General features: G+C 38.1%; 1 pseudogene; it reads right to left on the bottom strand.

Annotated features, from left to right (window-relative positions):
• Nucleotides 1-105: 105 nt before the first annotated feature.
• On the bottom strand, nucleotides 106-8,582 carry LOC149150804 (uncharacterized; annotated as a pseudogene).
• Between the last annotated feature and the right edge of the window lie 10,289 nt (nucleotides 8,583-18,871).

Here is an 18,871-nt window from a genome sequence, read left to right as displayed (position 1 = left end):
ATAGAAAGGACAAATATGATTAATTTTTTTGTTTCAATATTTACACTATTTTATTCCATGAATACAATTGAATGATGTAATTTTTCTTTTAAGAAAATTTCAACATCATTGTAGCTTGTCTATCCCTCGGGGCAACCCCTTCAATGACGGGAAATATTTTATGGTCAACACTTGAAGTTTAGGCAGACTTTGTTCATTCCACACAATATTTGATGATGAAATTCCCAGACTCTCTAACATAGGCAAGTCTTTCAATTTCAAACTTTCTAACATCGGAAATCCCCGATTCCCAGCTCCTTCAAGTTAGTGCACTCACCTAATAACAATGACCTTAAATTTGGAAACCTCTCCAGGGGAGGAAGATCCCTGAGTTGAAAACATCTCCACAAATTCAACCTCTCAAATTGTGGAAACTTCACAATACAATTGGGTAGACTTCTGCCATGGTAATTTGCAAGAAAAAAATGTTGTAGCTTCTTCATGCTCTGCATGTCTCGGGGGAGATCCTCCAGCACATCATGGTCTTCCGCATTGAATGCCAATGTCAGGTCCCTCATATCTAACCAACTTCCCATTATACCCATTTTAATTCCTGCTCGTATTCCCTCGACTTCAATTCCTGCCTTTACATGTACCACAAGCTGCACTAAATTTGAGCAATTGGTGAGATCCTTCAAACTGCAAACACTACTCTTCACTTCCTCCACCTCCATTATACTGTTAAACGGTGTCTCTGATGTAGCCAATGATAATGTATTCAATGATGTAAGTTGACAGATCTCTTGGGGAATCCTTGTTAAGCTACAACAACAGTTTAAATGTAAAGTCTTGAGATTTTCAAGCTCTCTTATCTTAGGAGGCAATGACTCCAGATTTTGACAATGATTAAGACGCAAAAACTGAAGCTAAGAAAGATTGCATATGTCTTCAGGTACATCTTTGATTAAGGTATTGTCCAAACTGAGACACTGGAGCTGTGTAAGATGCCACAGTGACATGGGCAATGATTCTATTTTGGTGTTTGACAGATCCAAAACCCTCAGAGAGATGAGATTGACTAAAAAGCCATCTGGCACCTCTCTTAAACTTTCATTATAGAGCAAGCTCAAATAGAGGAGGTTGGTGCAGCTGAAATCTCTTGGAAAATCAGAAATATTGTTAAACCAAATTGCTATTCTTTTGCAATTATGGATCCCTTTTTCAGCAGCCGGAAACTCTTGGAGGTTTTGACGTGTCCTAAAGAGACATTGCTCTTCCTTCTCAGCAACAGACATTGCCAAGTCATGGACAACGTCGTGGACCTGTATGAACCTTTTCCTAATATCGCCATAAAAATTCTGAAACAAGCAGCGTTCTACTAATAAATCTACATACCTGAGTCCCAAGTCCACTAAATAGCTGGTTCTTCTACTTTTGACCAGCCCCTCCCCTATCCACATTTCCACTAAGGCCTCTACACCGATGTGCCAATCTTTAGGAAAGGTAGCACAATATAAAAAGCAGTTCTTCAAGATGGAGTCAAGCAAACAATCGTAACTCAATTTAAGCCGCCAATAGAGACCTCGATCAATGTGATTGTATCTTAGAAAAGTACGATCCATATTTTTGATCTGACAGAAAGCAAGATGCCAGTCATTTACACTAGTCTTACCCTTCATGGCTGCCGCTATAACATTTATGGCCAACGGCAGACCGTTACACTCTCCCGCAATTTGTGTGGCCACATTCTCTATATCTTCTGTCGGAGCACTGCCGGTTTTGAAAGCTTCTCTGCAGAACAATTGCCACCCTTCATCGTTGGATAGCGGTTGTATTTGTATGGAGAAGTCATCTGCCCCCATTCTTTTAAGCACATCAAAGCTACGCGTAGAGATTAGGACTCTGCTACCTTTATCATTATCCACAGGGATGCCCAATTCTTCGTCTAGTTGAAGTTCCCTCCACAAATCATCTAATATGAGAAGAAATGTCTTTTCCCTCAGACATGCAGAGAGCTCCATCTTTGCTAACTCAACACTAGAGCTGCTCCCAAGATCTAAATTGATTTGCTTTGCAATATCAGCCTGCAACCCTGAAATGCTACAATTTTGAAATGCAACCCTGAAATGCTACAATTTTGAAAAACAACTGTCCAAATTACGGCTTCGAACAAGTTACCTTTCTTGTAGGCATTGAAGACTGTTTTGAGGAGAGATGTTTTGCCGATGCCTCCCATGCCGAAAACACCAATTATGCGCAATTGGTGATCTTCATTGTCCAGCCATGTCTGCAGTCGCATCTGGTCAGCTTCGATCCCCGATCCCACAAAGCCCGACTTTGGTACCGGCTGAAGCAACACCTGCGGTAGTTGCGGAAGCAGTGGTGCAAAAAAAACCGTCCGTTCAGTGTTTCCAAGTATTGAAAGATCGACAAAGAGTCGATGGAAATTTGCATTCCATTCTCTAACTCATGTCGAGAGTGTTGATCTGTAGAGGAAACAGTGTAGGAAACAATGTAGCCACCGTTTCTGTGGTTGGGCGCAATCCACGACACATTTGGCATCATCAAGACAATTGTGAATCCTCTCCAACCAAATGTGAACGGTGTCGGGTGGAGATCTCTGATTGGCAATATGAAGCAAAAGGGTGTTCATATGATTTAACTCAGCGATCTCCAGAAGCTAAGTATTTCTATCCAAATGAATTACATCATCTATTAGTTGGTTGGGCGGAGCAATAGCAACGGTAACAACGTTGCTGCTCCAATCAAACCTGTTGGATATTTAGCTCGTTTCTTAACCTTTTTTAAAACCCCGTCAACCACATTATCTAGCAACTCTCCCTCATCGCTGGTTATTCACAAGAAAAGAAGAAAATAAAGCCAAGAAATGAGAATAGAAAGTCTGTGCATATATCACCTAACATAAAATAAAGTCTCCGCAGCGTACATCATGAAATAACCAGCTAAGAAGTGTTTTAAGTTCTCACCTGTTACACACTTCCAGCTCAAAACCGCTTATTCCTGCAGCTTTAGAAAGTGCATTTCTCCAATTTTTAATTAGGCTGGAGTCATACCGCAACTTCTTTTCACCAGTGTCAGGATCAGCTGTGGTTTTCTTTTCCAGTTCCTCGAAGGCTTTAGCATACCCCCCTTCTTTGCCCCGCGTCCACCGGAGCTCCTCAGGCTTCACTTTGTAAAACACTGGAATTACTGGAAAATTTGATTCCAACATTAAGACAAGTTCTTGAAGACACCAAGCTGATTCGGCATATCCTTTGGAAAAAATAGCCACGTGCACTAAGGCAGGTCCAATAGCCACTTCGACCTGAGGAATTAAGTACTCTCCCCGTTGCAACTCAAGCTGATCTAGAAACACTCACAACCCATGTGATTTCAGGCGGTAGTAGAGAAGGCTGGAGAAAGTTTTCTTGACATCCAGACCACGATGGTTAATAAACAAATCGTAGTCAGAATCAGGAGCGGTGGAGGTGTAGGCGGAGGAAGATTGAGCCATTGCTGATTCCAAATACAAATAGAGGTGATGGGCCGAAGGATGTTCGATAATACCGAAGCAGCTTGCCAGGGATTAGATTAGCGAAGAATCTGAGAATAGCAAAAATTCTCAGAAAAAGAAGTAATGAAAATTGTTGATGTTGTGCAGAGAAATTTAGATTGAGCTAGGAACCCGAGATGAGAAGAGTTGTTGATGGTGTGCAGAGAAATTTCGAATCATGGCTTTTGCAACTTCAAACAAAAAGCACAGCAGAGCATAGAATGAATATGCAGACAAAAGTTTGCAACTAACTAATTGTATGTATGTGGATGTAGGGACTGAGACGAAATTAGTCCAATTAATATAGGAGAAACTATGGCTTTTTTTAAAGTTTTTTTTTTCACCTTGATCAGCTGTCAAGCATTTTATGTTTTTTTAAACCTTAGAGCAGCTGTCAACTATTTTATGTTTTTCAACCCTGTTTAACCTTGGGCAGGTGTGAACCATTTTATGTTATTTAGCATTTTATGTTTTTTCAACCTTTTTGACCTTGAGCAGCTGTGAACCATCTTATGTTATTTACCATTTTATGTTATTTTTTAATCTTGAGTAGTTGTTAGCCTACAAAGTTTTTTTATTTAATATTGGAACACTAAATTGGTAGATACTAAATATCTCCACCTAACTTTTGGACAACAACAAAAGCCTATTGGCATCTTATGCTTTGTGTTTCTTTTACGTTAGCATCTTATGCTTCGACTCTCGCAGGTCTGTGGTGTAGGCAAAAAGCATAACAGGATTTATGCTAAGAAGAAATGATTTATTTTTTGTGTTGGAGTGAAGAAAGTGGTGGAAAATCTTTGAAACTGTAATGTCTCCATTTAAAATTATTTATTTATTTATTACCACATCAAAGGGTGTCACTGCATTTTACCATGCTGGTCCTCAGTACCTATCATTTGATCTTTCCGCAACTCTAGATTTTACTACCACTACAGCTATATGGGTGTCATTTTATAACGCATTTAATTCTCAGGAAGTTGGTTTTTGGTTTATGAACTACACTGCTTGTATTCACATTGTAATTTGGAATGAGGCCGCTTCCACCACGTGGCGAGCCTTGCTAGATAAGGGTGAAGTTAATTGCTATCTACGTTGTCATGTACACGGTTTGGTGGACCGTCCGGCCACACCAGCTCCGCTTGGGATCCTCACCCAGATCAACGGTGCTGTACACTCCATTGCGATCCAATGGGGCGCCTATGCCAGGGTTTCCTCATCTCCAACTGTGAAGAGATTGACCTCATTTGTTTTTGCAATCCTCCCATGAAGTTTGCTCTGATGTGGCCATTGTTTCAACAGTGTTGTTTTCGGGTGTTTGGTAACTCTGTTCTGGCCCAGTTTCTTAGTCTGGCAATGGGCCAAATATTTTACAAGTAAACTGTTCAGGTTTTCCTTTCAGTTGGTTCTCTATTCTTTTGCTTCCTTGTTCTTCGTGGCTATAGACGTTCAAGCCCTACCAGATACCCTAATCAGTTATTCCTGTAATGGAAATGCAATACACAACGTTGGGATCCGGAGCTAACTTGAGCTGCTTGGTGGGGCGACATATCTACAGCGGCGGAGTTTCCAGTTATGGGTAAGAACTTGCCCTGGTTGGAAGGGAAATCTTCAGGCGTGGTTATGGCTCTCTGCATCTATGAGATGCCTGTCTCATAGCCAAATTCCTCAATTTTAGTTGAAGGTTAGGGTTTTTAATGGATTTTTCCCCAAATGTATATATATATATATATATATATATATATATAAGCATGAAGTGATTAACAATTCAGATATTACCCAGAGCTTATTCTGCTCTAAAATTATGTAGTTTCCTATTGTTCTCTTTTGGTGACAATGAGGGTCTATAGAATTGTACAGGATATTTACTCTGCTATTTGGTATGGCTACCACGGCTAGTAGTTGAGGGCATTGTTTGCTTAATTTTTGGTTTTGAAATTTTGCTAAATATATATATATATATATATATATATATATATATATATATATATATATCCAGTTCTGGGTTTGCGTCTTCTGTTATGTCTTCAGGAAAATAGTGTGATGTAATACTCGATTCCTTGCTTACTCTTATATGCACCGTATATTGTATCTATTTACAAATTTCAAGGAGTTATTTGCGTTATAAAAAGTTATAAATCTTCAATTCGGATATGAGGTCTTGGCCAACCCAAACTTCGTGTAATAATTTCAGCTTGTTTACATGTTACATAGGTTTGACATTACCTACTGTGTGTTCTTTTCCACTGTAATTGTGGGGTCTGCTACCCAGTGTCATTATAACCTAGCTTCCTCAGTTTCTAAATTTCTTTGTGAGGTTGTGCTCCATTCCCAACTTCCAGGGTTTCATCGCCAGGAGGGTTTTCCTCTTTGCATGGTTGGTTATGGCCGCAGGGTTCTGCTATCGAGCCCTCTGTCCTCAGGGACTACTGGCTTCGAATATAGCTCGAACCCTTACCCTAGGTCTGAGCTACCCCTTTCTTGGTTGCCTTGTTATCTACTTCAAATCAGATTATTTCTTATGCTTGGTTTCTGTATTCATGAATTCAACAGAACCTTAATACTTGTATAAAGAAAGTGGCCCCACACACTCCAGCATTTGTTTTGGGAGTTGTCTAGCATTCTGGGCTCTTGTACATGTCCTCACTGTTTTAGAAAAGTTCACAGATAAGTTAGACCTGGTAATGTGTTTGCCCCATGATAGTCTATCTATCCTTCCGCGTATACCAAGAATGTAGTAGTCTCTGCTCCTTTCTTTCTAGGTCCAAGATTCACAGCAAGAGACTTTTACTGATTTTTAATCGATCTGTTGGACACTCCCCTATATTTGAGTTTGTCTACGTTTTGCATAGTTCTTTGCTATTTGATTTATCAATGCACCCTCTGGCGATTGTCCGCTCTCCGTTGTTTTACCAAGGTTTTCTAATTCCTTCATTTCTTTGTTTTCTTGGAACTAGCTATCCTATAAGTTACAATCTCTCCACGACTATTCCATTGAACAACCATTAACAAATTACTGTCAAGCATGATCATTTTTTTTTTAAAATCTGAGAGAAGAAAAGATTTAACTACACAAAGAGAGATAAGTATGAAATCTCCGGGTCGACACTTTTCAATAGAAAAACGTATAGCCACTTCTGTCAAATTATAGTTAATGTAGAAAACTACCCGACCTCCCTATTGTTGACCCCTTTCTCACTATTTTAAGGAACTGTAAAACTACAGAAAATAAGCAATCTTTTCCTTTAGTTTGAGTTAGGGTCGCATACCTGAGTCGCCTTCTGTAAGAGCACTTCTTTTCTCTGTTTATAGATATGGTCACCATTGCTTTCTGCAGCTAGTCATCCACCCGTCCTTGAGACTGTCTTTCAAGACCAGTCTCCCCCCTAGCTGACTCAAAGACTACCGTCTTTGCTAATTGCATGCGCTCTACGCCCTTACCATCTGATCCTCACTAGACTTGGTAAGACCCTTACCCTTTTTCCTACTATCTATCATCTACAACACAACCTCCTTTTCCCTCTTCCCCCTCCTTTTCCTGGAAACCATTCCACGGTTGGGGGAAAGGGTGGTTAGGGTTTGCAACTGTTTTTTTTAATCCATGTCTTAACTTCCCTCCACAGGAGTTACATGATATCCCTGTCATTTTTAATTTCCATTTATTGAAAATATATATATATATATATATATATATATATATATATATATATATATATAAGTTTATACAACAAATAATATTCTTTTTTTTTTAGCTGTGATAAATAAAATAGTTACAATAATCTGGGGATATGACATCTCCCCTCCTGGAATTAGACATCGTACCAATGTCTTTTGGTTATAAACAACCTTGGGTAAGCCTGTTTCATGAGTTCTTCATCCTCCCAAGTGGCCTCATCAGGCCCAAAGTGTTGCCACTACACTTTAACTTGGGTAATATCCCGCTTCCGTAGCGTGACTTCTCTCCAGTCTAGGATGCTCAGCGGTTCGACTCGGATTTCTCCTTCCAGTTCTACCTGCAATATGCAACACCCTGAGTCAGTTTTCCTTTAATAGAAAACATTTTGATTGATTTACCAGAGAAAATTCTCACCTGAATATCCTGCCAACTAATCACATGTTTAGGATCATAAACATATTTTTGGACTCGTATGTGACTAGGCAGAGCGAGCTGGTAAGCCACCGACCATATCCTTGCTAAGATCTGAAAGGGTCCAAAATATCGAGGTGCCAACTTAGCGCACCCACTCCACTGTAAAGTGCTCTTTTTTGCTCGAATTCTCACATACACATGGTCACCGACCTGATACTCCTTAAACCTCCTTTTCCGGTCAGCGAAGTTCTTTTGCCTATCCTGAGCTGCCTTCAGATTAGAACGCACTTTTTTAACCAATTCCTCCATCTCCTTGAGCATTTCAGGACCTAACATCAATCTGTCTTCCGGTCCACTCCAGCTTGAGGGGGTGCAACACTTCTGCCCATACAACACCTCAAAAGGGCTCATCTGCAATGATGTGTGGTAGCCATTATTGTATGCAAACTCAACCAAGTGAAGATAGTCCTCCCACTTGGTTGGTTGCTGCATCACATATGCCCTTAACATATCTTCCACCACCTGATTCACCCGTTCAGTTTGCCCGTCAGTTTGAGGGTGATATGCCGTACTAAAGTTCAGCTGAGTTCCCAATTCTTCAAACAATGTTTTCCAAAAGGCCGATGTAAATTTTACATCCCGGTCTGAAATTATTGTCTTTGGTAACCCATGTAGCTTAAATATGTTTTTCATGAACACATGAGCGATCTGCACCGCTCTGTATGTAGATTGCACCGGTATAAAATGTGCTGACTTGCTTAGTTTGTCCACAACCACCATGATGGAATCATTGTTCTTCTTTGACTTAGGCAAGCCTGTTATAAAGTCCATAGAGATGGTTTCCCACTTCCATTCCGGGATGGGTAACGGTTGTAATAAGCCCACAGGATGCTGGTGTTCTGCTTTAATTTGCTGACACTCAAGACATCGAGCCAAGTACCCAGCCACATCTTTCTTCATGCCCAGCCAATAATATTCTTTTTGGAGTGCGGTGATCATCTTTTGATATCCTGGGTGTCCGGCATAATGACTCTTATGATACTCATCCAATATCAAATTTTTAATATTGTTCTGATTGGGTACATATAGCCTTCCTTTATAATACAATATCCCAGCAGCATCCAAAGCATAATCTGGCTGTTTTTCCTTGTTGTTTGGTAGCTGTACTTGCTATTTTATTTGCTGATACACAACATCTTGTTCGGCTGCCTTTTTGATCATTTCCCCGAAGGGGATTTTCCTTTCACTGCAAGAAATCTCATACAGACACTGCAATTTTCAACTTAAAGCGTCTGCCACCCAGTTCTCCTTCCCTTTTAGGTGCTTGATCTCAAAATCAATGCCGCTTAAGAAATCCACCCACCGTGCTTGCCTTGCATTTAGTGTGGGCTGGCTAAAATTATTGGTCAGTTTGTGGTGGTCAGTTAATAACAGAAATTTTCTTCCCACAAGATAATGTCGCCACATTTTCAGGGCGTGAATCACAACTGCCAACTCTAGATCGTAGGTAGAATATTTCTGCTCATGCTATTTTAACTTCCTTGATTCGTATGTTATTACTTTTCCTTCCTGCATTAGCACACCTCCTAATCCTTCTTTACTTGCGTCAATACACACTACGTAATCTTTGCTGGGATCAGCTATACTTAGAATAGGTGCTATGGTGATTAAATATTTGAGTTGTTCAAAAATCCTTTCACGTTCAGGGGTCCACTTGAAAGTTCTTCCCTTTTTCTGCAAGGATGTGATTGGGTAAGCCACTTTTGAAAATCCCTCTACAAACCGTCTATAATAGCCTGCCAATCCCATGAATGATTGGATGTCCGCCACATCTTTGGGTACTGGCCATTCCATAATGGTCCTTATCTTTTCAGGATCCACGGCGATTCCATCCTCAATGATGATATGGCCCAAGTACTGTATTTGCTCCTTGAAAGATTCACATTTACTGAACTTAGCGTACATCTGGTGCTCTCAGAGGGTTTGCAATACTAATTTGAGATGCTCCTGATGCTCCTCCATAGTCCGAGAGTAAATCAATAAATCTTCAATAAAGATCAGCACAAATTTATCCAAATATCGATGAAACACACTGTTCATCAGGCACATAAAGGTGGCGGGGGCGTTGGTCAACCCGAAGGGTAACACCACAAACTCATAGTGGCCATACCGAGTTCTAAAAGCTGTCTTAGCTATGTCTTCCTCTTTAATCTAGATTTGGTGATACCCTGACCGCAAATCAATCTTCGAGAAAACTGTTGCCCCTCTTACCTGGTCAAATAGTTCATCAATGCAGGGTAGGGGGTACTTGTTTTTAATTGTCAATTTTTTTAACTGACGGTAATCCATACACATGCGGAGAGTCCCATCCTTTTTCTTAACGAATAATACCGGAGCTCCCCAAGGGGACACACTGGGGCGATTGTACTTTTTGTCCAACAACTCCTCTAATTGCATCTTTAGCTCTATCAATTCTGGTACGCTCATTCTGTAGGGTGCTCAAGAGACTGGGGCTGCTCCTGGCACCAATTCAATGGTAAAATCTATGTCTCCTTTGGGTGGCAGCCCAGGGATCCATACACATGCGAAGAGTCCCATCCTTTTCTTAACGAATAATACCGGAGCTCCCCAAGGGGACACACTGGGGCGAATGTACTTTTTGTCCAACAGCTCCTGTAATTGCATCTTCAGCTCTGTCAATTCTGGTACGCTCATTCTGTAGGGTGCTCGAGAGACTGGGGCTGCTCCTGGCACCAATTCAATGGTAAAATCTATGTCTCTTTTGGGTGGCAGCCCAAGGATCTCTTCCGGAAACACATCGGCAAATTCTTGTATCACAGGAATATTCTCCAATGTGGCTGTTTTATTTTTTGAATTGGCATACCCCACTTGGATGGCATAAATCTGACATCCTTTTCTGATGCATTTGGCTAACTGTGAGGCAGTTATGGGCCGAATCTATACTGGCCGCTTAATCCCCTACATCTCTTGTTTTATTCCAAGCTCATCCTTATAGCTGATAGTCTTGGTTTTACAATTAATTATGGACCAGTGTTTTTCTAACCAATCCATACCAATCAATATGTCATATGAGCCAAGGGGAAGCACATTTAAATCTGTTGTCACCGAGTGTCCTGCTATTTTTAAAGGGCAGTTTTTGACCTTAGCCATTACTCGTATTTTTGCCCCTGTTGCCAACTGAACTAGCCAGGGGTCCTTAAACTTAACAGGTTGCAACTTACAATGCTCCACAATTCTAGGACTAATATAACTTAATGTTGCACCAGGGTCAATTAAAACAGTTACAGCAAGGTCTAAGAGTTTACCTTCAAATTCCACCATGGTCGGTTGGTACTCCACCTGGCGATCTTCCAGAGTGGCATTAATCTTTGGCAGACTCCTTCCTACATCACCAATGGTAGAGGTTTCATAAACCTGGGAGACCTGTTCAGCTCCTTTTCGCTGAGGGAAGATTTTCACATAATGGGGGCCACCACAGCCCCAACATTGCACCGTGGGCCTTGCTGTCCCTTCATTGTCTATTTTTCCGGGTTGATCATTAGTTCTGGACTCATTGAGGGGATTTAATCGGAGCGAATTCTTTTGAGAGTTTCTACTGATTTTCACTTTAGTGAATCCTTTGTTACCTCCACCACGGTTTCCTTTAGTACCACCAGCTAGCTTGCTACTTCTCTTATCGACCCATTTCTTACCCAAGGGCTCTCCCCTTTGCTTGCTCTGCTGGTAGCAAATTCGGGCTTTGTGTATAGCCTCGTCCATCATCTTTGCGTTGTCAAATTCAATTCTTTCCCTCATACTTACGGGCAGGCTACTGAAAAACCTCTATACTTTAGCTTTCTCTTCCCAGATATAGGGCACATAGTGGAGTAAGGAAGTAAAACGAGTAATAAATTCGTCCATCGTTTGCTTCCCCAACCACAGGTCATGAAATTCCCTTGCCTTCTCATCATAGAAGCACTCATTCAGGTACCTTTCCTTAAATTATCCTTGAAATTTCTCCCAGGTGACATTCTGTTTGCTTACCCCTTTTACCATCTTAACTTCCTCCCACCATAAGGTGGCCTTCCCCTGTAACTGGAAAATGGCCAATCGTGCCTTGAGGTTGTGATCGTATTCATACAGCTAGAAGTATTTGTTCATATTAATCAACTAAGCTTTAGTTGCTTCCTCCTGTTCTCCATCGAAGCGTGGTGGCTTGAATTTACCAAACTCCTCTTGCAACTTGATCCGTTGCCTTTTGGATGTCTGCTGTTCGGAGGCATTGTCCGAGCATTCCTCCTCCCTTCCTTCTGACTCCTCGGGTTCTGTGGGGTGATTCTGTTCTCCTGAAATTCTTTGTTGCTCAGCACTGGGATTTGGTGGCTGCTGGTTCTGTCTGTCGGACAGGCTTTTTATAATCCTCTCCTGTTCCATAGTTAGCCTTGCATGATCTTCCCGTAATCAAGCCATTTCATTTTTCAGCTCTTGTACCGTCTCCAAAATTTCCAGATTGGTATTGCGTGTTTCCTCACCCAGCTGTAAGCATAATTCGGGATTGCTTCCAAGACCCGTTGCAGGTCCCTGACCTGCCACAAACCTGTGTGACGCACTGTCTATTCTACTCATGTTGTCAATCCTCTGTTTCCTTGTGCTTACCACAAAACAAGCAACAGTAGAAGGTTATCACATTAGCTGTTTTCTTTTACTCATTAGAGATGAAACAAATTGTAAATATACAGTCTGTTGACTGTTTTTTTCCCAGTGCCCAGAGGCCACAATTTCGAAACCTGGGCTCTGATACCACTTGTAATGTCTCCATCTAATTATTTTTATTTATTTATTACCACATCAAAGGGTGTCACTGCATTTTACTATGCTGGTCTTCAGTACCTATGATTTGATCCTTCCGCAACTCTAGAATTTACTACCACTACAGCTATAAGGGTGTCATTTAATAACGCATTTAATTCTCAGGAAGTTGGTTTTTGGTTTATGAACTACACTGCTTGTATTCACGTTGTAATTTGGTATGAGGCCGCTTCCACCACGTGGCGAGCCTTGCCGGATAAGGGTGAAGTTAATTGTTGTCTGCGCTGTCATGTACATGGTTTGGTGGACCGTCCGGCCACACCAGCTCCGCTCGGGATCCTCACCCAGATCAACGGTGTTGTACACTCCATTGCGATCCAACGGTGGCACCTATGCCAGGGTTTCCTCATCTCCAACTGTGAAGAGATTGACCTCATTTGTTTTTGCAATCCTCCCACGAAGTTTTCTCTGATGTGGCCATTGTTTCAACAGTGCTGTTTTCAGGTGTTTGGTAACTCTGTTCTGGCCCAGTTTCTTGGTCTAGCAGTGGGCCAAATTGTTTATAGGTAAACTGTTCGAGTTTTCCTTTCAGCTAGTTCTCTATTCTTTTGCTTCCTTGTTCTTCGTGGCTGTAGACATTCAAGCCCTACTAGATACCCTAATCAGTTATTCCTGTAATTGAAATGCATGCAAGATGTTGGGATCCGGAGCTAACTCAAGCTGCTTGGTGGGGTGACATATCTACAATGGCAGAGTTTCCACTTACGAGTAAGAACTTTCCCTGGTTGGAAGGGAAAACTTCAGGCGTGGTTATGGCTCTCTACATCTATGAGATGCCTGTTTCATAGCCAAATTCCTCAATTTTAGAAGAGGGTTAGGGTTTTTAATGGATTTTTCCCCAAATATATATATATATATATATATATATATATATATATATATATATAAGCACGATGTGATTATCAATTTAGATAATACCCAGAGCTTATTCCGCTCTGAAATTATGTAGTTTTCTTGTTATTCTCTTTTGTGACAATGAGGGTTTATAGATTTGTACAGGTTAATTATTCTGCTATTTGGTAAGGCTACCATGGCCAGCAGTTGAAGGCATTATTTGCTTAAATTTGTTTTCGAAATTTTGCTATATATATATATATATATATATATATATATATATATATATATATATATATATATATAGTTCTGGGTTCGCATCTTATGTTATGTCTTCAGGCAAATAATGTGATGTAATACTCGATTCCTTGCTTACTCATATATGCACCGTATATTGTATTTGTTTACAAATTTCAAGGCGTTGTTTGTGTTATAAGGAGTTATAAATCTTCGATTCGGATATGAGGTCTCGGCCAACGCGAACTCCGTGTAATAATTGCAACTTGTTTAAATGTTACATAGGTTTTAGATTACGTATTGTGTGTTCTTTTTCACTGTAATTGCGGGGTCTGCTACCCAGTGTCATTATAACCTGGCTTCCTCAGTCTCTAAATTTCTTTGTGAGCTTGTGCTCCATTCCCAACTTCCAGGGTTTCACCGCCAGGAGGGTTTCCCTCTTTGCATGGTTGGTTATGGTCACAGGGTTCTGTTATCAAGCCCTCTGTCCTCAAGGACTATTGGCTTCAAATAAAGCTCAAACCCTTACCCTAGGTCTGAGCTACCCCTTTCTTGGTTGCCTTGTTATCTACTTCGTATCAGTTTTTTTTTCTTATGCTTGGTTTCTGTATTCATGAATTCAATAGGACCTTAACACTTGTATAAAGAAAGTGGCCCCACACACTCCGACATTTGTTTTTGGAGCTGTCTGGCATTCTGGGCTCTTATACATGTCCTCACTGTTTCAGAAAAGTTCACAGATAAGTTAGACCCGCTAACGTGTTTTCCCCACGATAGTCTTTCTATCCTTCTGTGTATACCAAGACTGTAGCAGTCTTCGTTCCTTTTTTTCTAGGTCTAAGGTTCACGACAAGAGACTTTTACTGATTTTTAATCAATCTGTTGGACACTCCCCTATATTCGAGTTTGTCTACGTGTTGCATAGTTCTTTGCTATTTGATTTATCAGTGCACCCTCTGGCGACTGTTCGCTCTCCATTGTTTTACCAAGGTTTTCTAATTCCTTCGTTTCTCTGTTTTCTTGGAACTAGCTATCCTATAAGTTACAATCTCTCCACAGCTATTCCATTGAACAACCCTTAACAAATTACTGTCAAGCATGATCATTTTTTTTTTTAAATCTGAGAGAAGAAAAGATTTAACTACATAGAGATAGATAACTATGAAATCTCCGGGTAGACACTTTTCAATAGAAAAACGTATAGCCACTTCTGCCAAATTACAGTTAATGTAGAAAACTACCCGATCTCCATATTGTTGACCCCTTTCTCACTATATTAAGGAACTATAAAAACTACAGAAAATAAGCAATATTTTCATTTAGTTTGAGATAGGGTTGCATACCTGAGTCACCTTCAGTAAGAGCACTTATTTTCTCTGTTTATAGATATGGTCACCACTGCTTTCTACAGCTAGTCATCCACTGGTCCTTAAGACTGTCTTTCAAGACCAGTCTCCCCCTTAGCTAACTCAAAGACTACCATCTTTGCTAATTGCATGTGCTCTGCGCTCTTACCATCTAATCCTCACAAGACTTGGTAATACCCTTACCCTTTTTCCTACTGTCTGTTATCTACAGCACAACCACCTTTTCCCTCTTCCCCCTCCTTTTCCTAGAAACCATTCCACGGATGGGGGAAAGGGCGGTTAGGGTTTGCAACTGTTTTTTTTTTATCCATGTCTTAACTTCCCTCCACAGGAGTTACATGATATCCATGTTATTTTTAATTTCCATTTATTGAAAAAAAATATAAGTTTATACAACAGATAATATTCTTTTTTGTTTTAACTGTGATAAATAAAATATTTACAATAATCTGGGGATATGACAGAAACTTAAATTGGAATTTTGTGTCATTTACATAAATGTTAAATCATTGGGACTTCATTGAAATTCAGAGAAAAAGGAGAATGGAGACCGAAAAATCGTCCAGATACTGATTTGATTTTGGGAAAAAAAAATATGGGAGATTGCAGATAAATGCTGGGAAAAGAGAAGAATATGCGCATTTAACTTGACCCCGGAAAATATTGCATAGATCAATGGAAATTTTGTGTGGCTGAAATAAATATATATAAAAAGAAATATTGTGCAGTTGGAATCTAATGCTTTTGGAGTCTAATGATTTTTGTTTTCGTTGTGTCGGCCATGTGAGCGTTGATACGATGTGTCATGTTCTCCATTAATTAATTAATTATTTATTTAATATATATATATATATATATATATATATATATATATATATATATATATATATATATATATATATATATATATATATATATATATATATATATATATTCACCTTCTATCACCGACATGCAACTATGTGCTACAATTTAAAAATAAGTAATTTTCAATGGTTTTCAGGTTTCCTATATCATAAGAAAAATATATTTTTTTTAATATTTAAAAATATGTTATTAAAAAGTAAGAAATAAGAAAAATATTTTTTTTATATTAAAAGATACGTTATAGATTTAAGGTAAAAGATAAGAAAAATAATTGTTTATATTAAAAAACATGTTATAGAAAAGTAAGAGATAAGATGTTTGGAAAATACAATTGTGAATGAGTTTATGTTATAAAAAAGTAAGAGATAAAGTGCTTGGAAAACTTAATTGTGAATGAATTTATGTTATAGAAAAGTAAGAAATAAGAAATATATATATATATATATATATATATATATTTAAAAATATGTTATAGAAAAGTAAGAGATAAGGTGTTTGGAAAATGTAATTGTGAATGAGTTATTAAATGCTAGTGATTTTATCTTTTCCTCAAACAAAGATATATATTTTCCATTAATTCAAAAGGAAGAATTTTAATATAAACACTTATATAATATTTATAAGAAAAAATTATATATATTCTATTGAAATATAAAATTGGATATGAAATTGTTGAACAATAAAGAGATATAAACTAATGATATGTATTCTATTAAATCGCAAACATGTCAAACACACATTTTTTCATAGAAAAAAATTGTTGAATGACAAGGGAGACTTTGGGTACTTTAGATATAAACATTCATGTTTTATATCTAAATATTCATGCTTTCATAGAAGTTTTTCATAAGAAAAAATTGTTGAATGATAAGGGAGACTTTGGGACTTTAGATATAAATATTCATGCTTTCTTAGAATAAAATTGTTCAGAACCAAATTTGGGAACCCTGGATGTAAATTCCATAAACAGGTTTTGGACATCAACTTGAATAGAATAGAGTAAAATTGTTCACATCAAATTTCATTCAAGCATAAAAAGGAGACCTTGGATATAAACCACCATGCCTTCATAGAATAAAATTGTTTGCGATAAATTTCATTGAAGCACAAAGAGATTTTGAGTGGGTATTGATCAAGATACATTTTTTTATTTTTTCTCAAAATATGAATTGTGAGCATGAAAAGTGAAAAAGATATTGATGTGTAGAAATCAATGAAGTCTTTTTATTGCATTTGAGCATGCCATTATAATTGAAAGAAGGATACCCATAGTAAAATCAAATTCTTTTACCTTTTTTCTAGAATTATCTTGTCATAATAAGGGATTCGAAGGATAATTTATTCCCATGGATGATGGATGTTTCTTTTTTTGAAAGCTTAGCTATGGATATTGTGCCCAATTTTAACACTTGATTTTCAAGTTCACTTAATCATCAAAACATGATCATTTTACAAGACATATCTTACACAAAAAAGTGCATTATCTCATAAATCAAGTGTCGATTGAATCATTGAAATGTAAAAAATGAAGAAGGGTAAGTTATTTATTTGAGTGCCTCAATTATTAAAATGGTGGTGTTACAAACCCTTTCAAAAATCAATGTGTAGATTGTCATAAATAGTTACTTGAAATTGATTTATGAAGTAATTTTTAATCAGAATAAAAGCCATTGTAATCACACTTTGGGGTGCATGATTGATAGTACTTGACACCTTAAGGTAGTAATAAGAACAAGACAATTTGACATAAGCAAGAAAAACTGAGTGTGACAAGTCAAAAACATGCAATGGGTAAACAAAGAAACTATTTGCAAAATGCTAACCTAGAAATCAAAGAAATGCAAGACTCCATACATGAATTAGATAATTGGGTTGTTTCACAAGAAAATTTATTCAAAGGATTAATTGATTGAATCATTTCAATTAAAATCAATATTGTGAACATGGTTGATGCAACATGTGCAACAAATGAACTAATACAAAAAGATGGTGTTACTTGCAACACACATGACTTAATGCAAATGATGAATGTTATTTGTGACATAGATTATCTAATGCAAATGCATCATGCTACTTGTGGCATCAAATGATCTAACAAAAATGGTTGATGAAATTGCAAAAAAATAGATTGTTGATGATTACTTACCAAGTTATGAGATGGAATTATTATTTAACAATGAATTGATGAAGGAAAGTTTAATTAAATATGAGTCACAAGAACGAACATAGAATCATAGTAATAACAATATATATATATATATATATATATGATATTTCAAACATGATTCTTTAACCTTTGGAATAATTGCAATTCAAAAAGAATTGAAATGACTTCAATTGTGACAAAGAAAACAACTTTCATATTCCACATTAGTCCAAACCAATTTAATTTTTGAGTGCATGAGTATATATACATCAAAATGATATTTAAACCATGATTCTTTAACCTTTGGAATAATTGCAATTCAAAAAGAATTGAAATGACTTCAAATGTGACAAACAAAACAACTTTGATATTCCACATTAGTCCAAATCAATTTATTTTTTGAGTTTATGAGTATATATACACCAAAATGATATTTCAAACATGATTCTTTAAGAGACTAGGGCTCCTCCTGGCACCAATTCAATGGTAAAATCTATGTCTCTTTTGGGTGGCAACCCAGGGATCTTTTCCGGAAACACATAGGCAAATTCTTGTATCACAAGAATATTCTCCAATGTGACTGTTTTATTTTTTGAATTGACATACCCCACTTGGATGGCATAAATCTGACATCCTTTTCTGATGCATTTGGCTAACTGTGAGGCAGTTATGGGCCGAATCTGTACTGGCCGCTTAATCCCCTACATCTCTTGTTTTATTCCAAGCTCATCCTTATAGCTGATAGTCTTGGTTTTACAATTAATTATGGACCAATGTTTTTCTAACCAATCCATACCAATCAATATGTCATATGAGCCAAGGGGAAGCACATTTAAATCTGTTGTCACTGACTGTCCTGCTATTTTTAAAGGGCAGTTTTTGACCTTAGCCATTACCCGTCTTTTTGCCCCTGTTGCCAACTGAACTAG

This window comes from Pinus tabuliformis, chromosome 9 (assembly GCF_031772625.1).
Source record: "Pinus tabuliformis cultivar Carrire ecotype Pingquan chromosome 9, CPIR1, whole genome shotgun sequence".
Classification (NCBI taxonomy): domain Eukaryota; kingdom Viridiplantae; phylum Streptophyta; class Pinopsida; order Pinales; family Pinaceae; genus Pinus; species Pinus tabuliformis.
The sequence above is the reverse complement of the archived record's forward strand: the minus strand, read 5'-3'. Positions and strand labels throughout refer to the sequence as shown.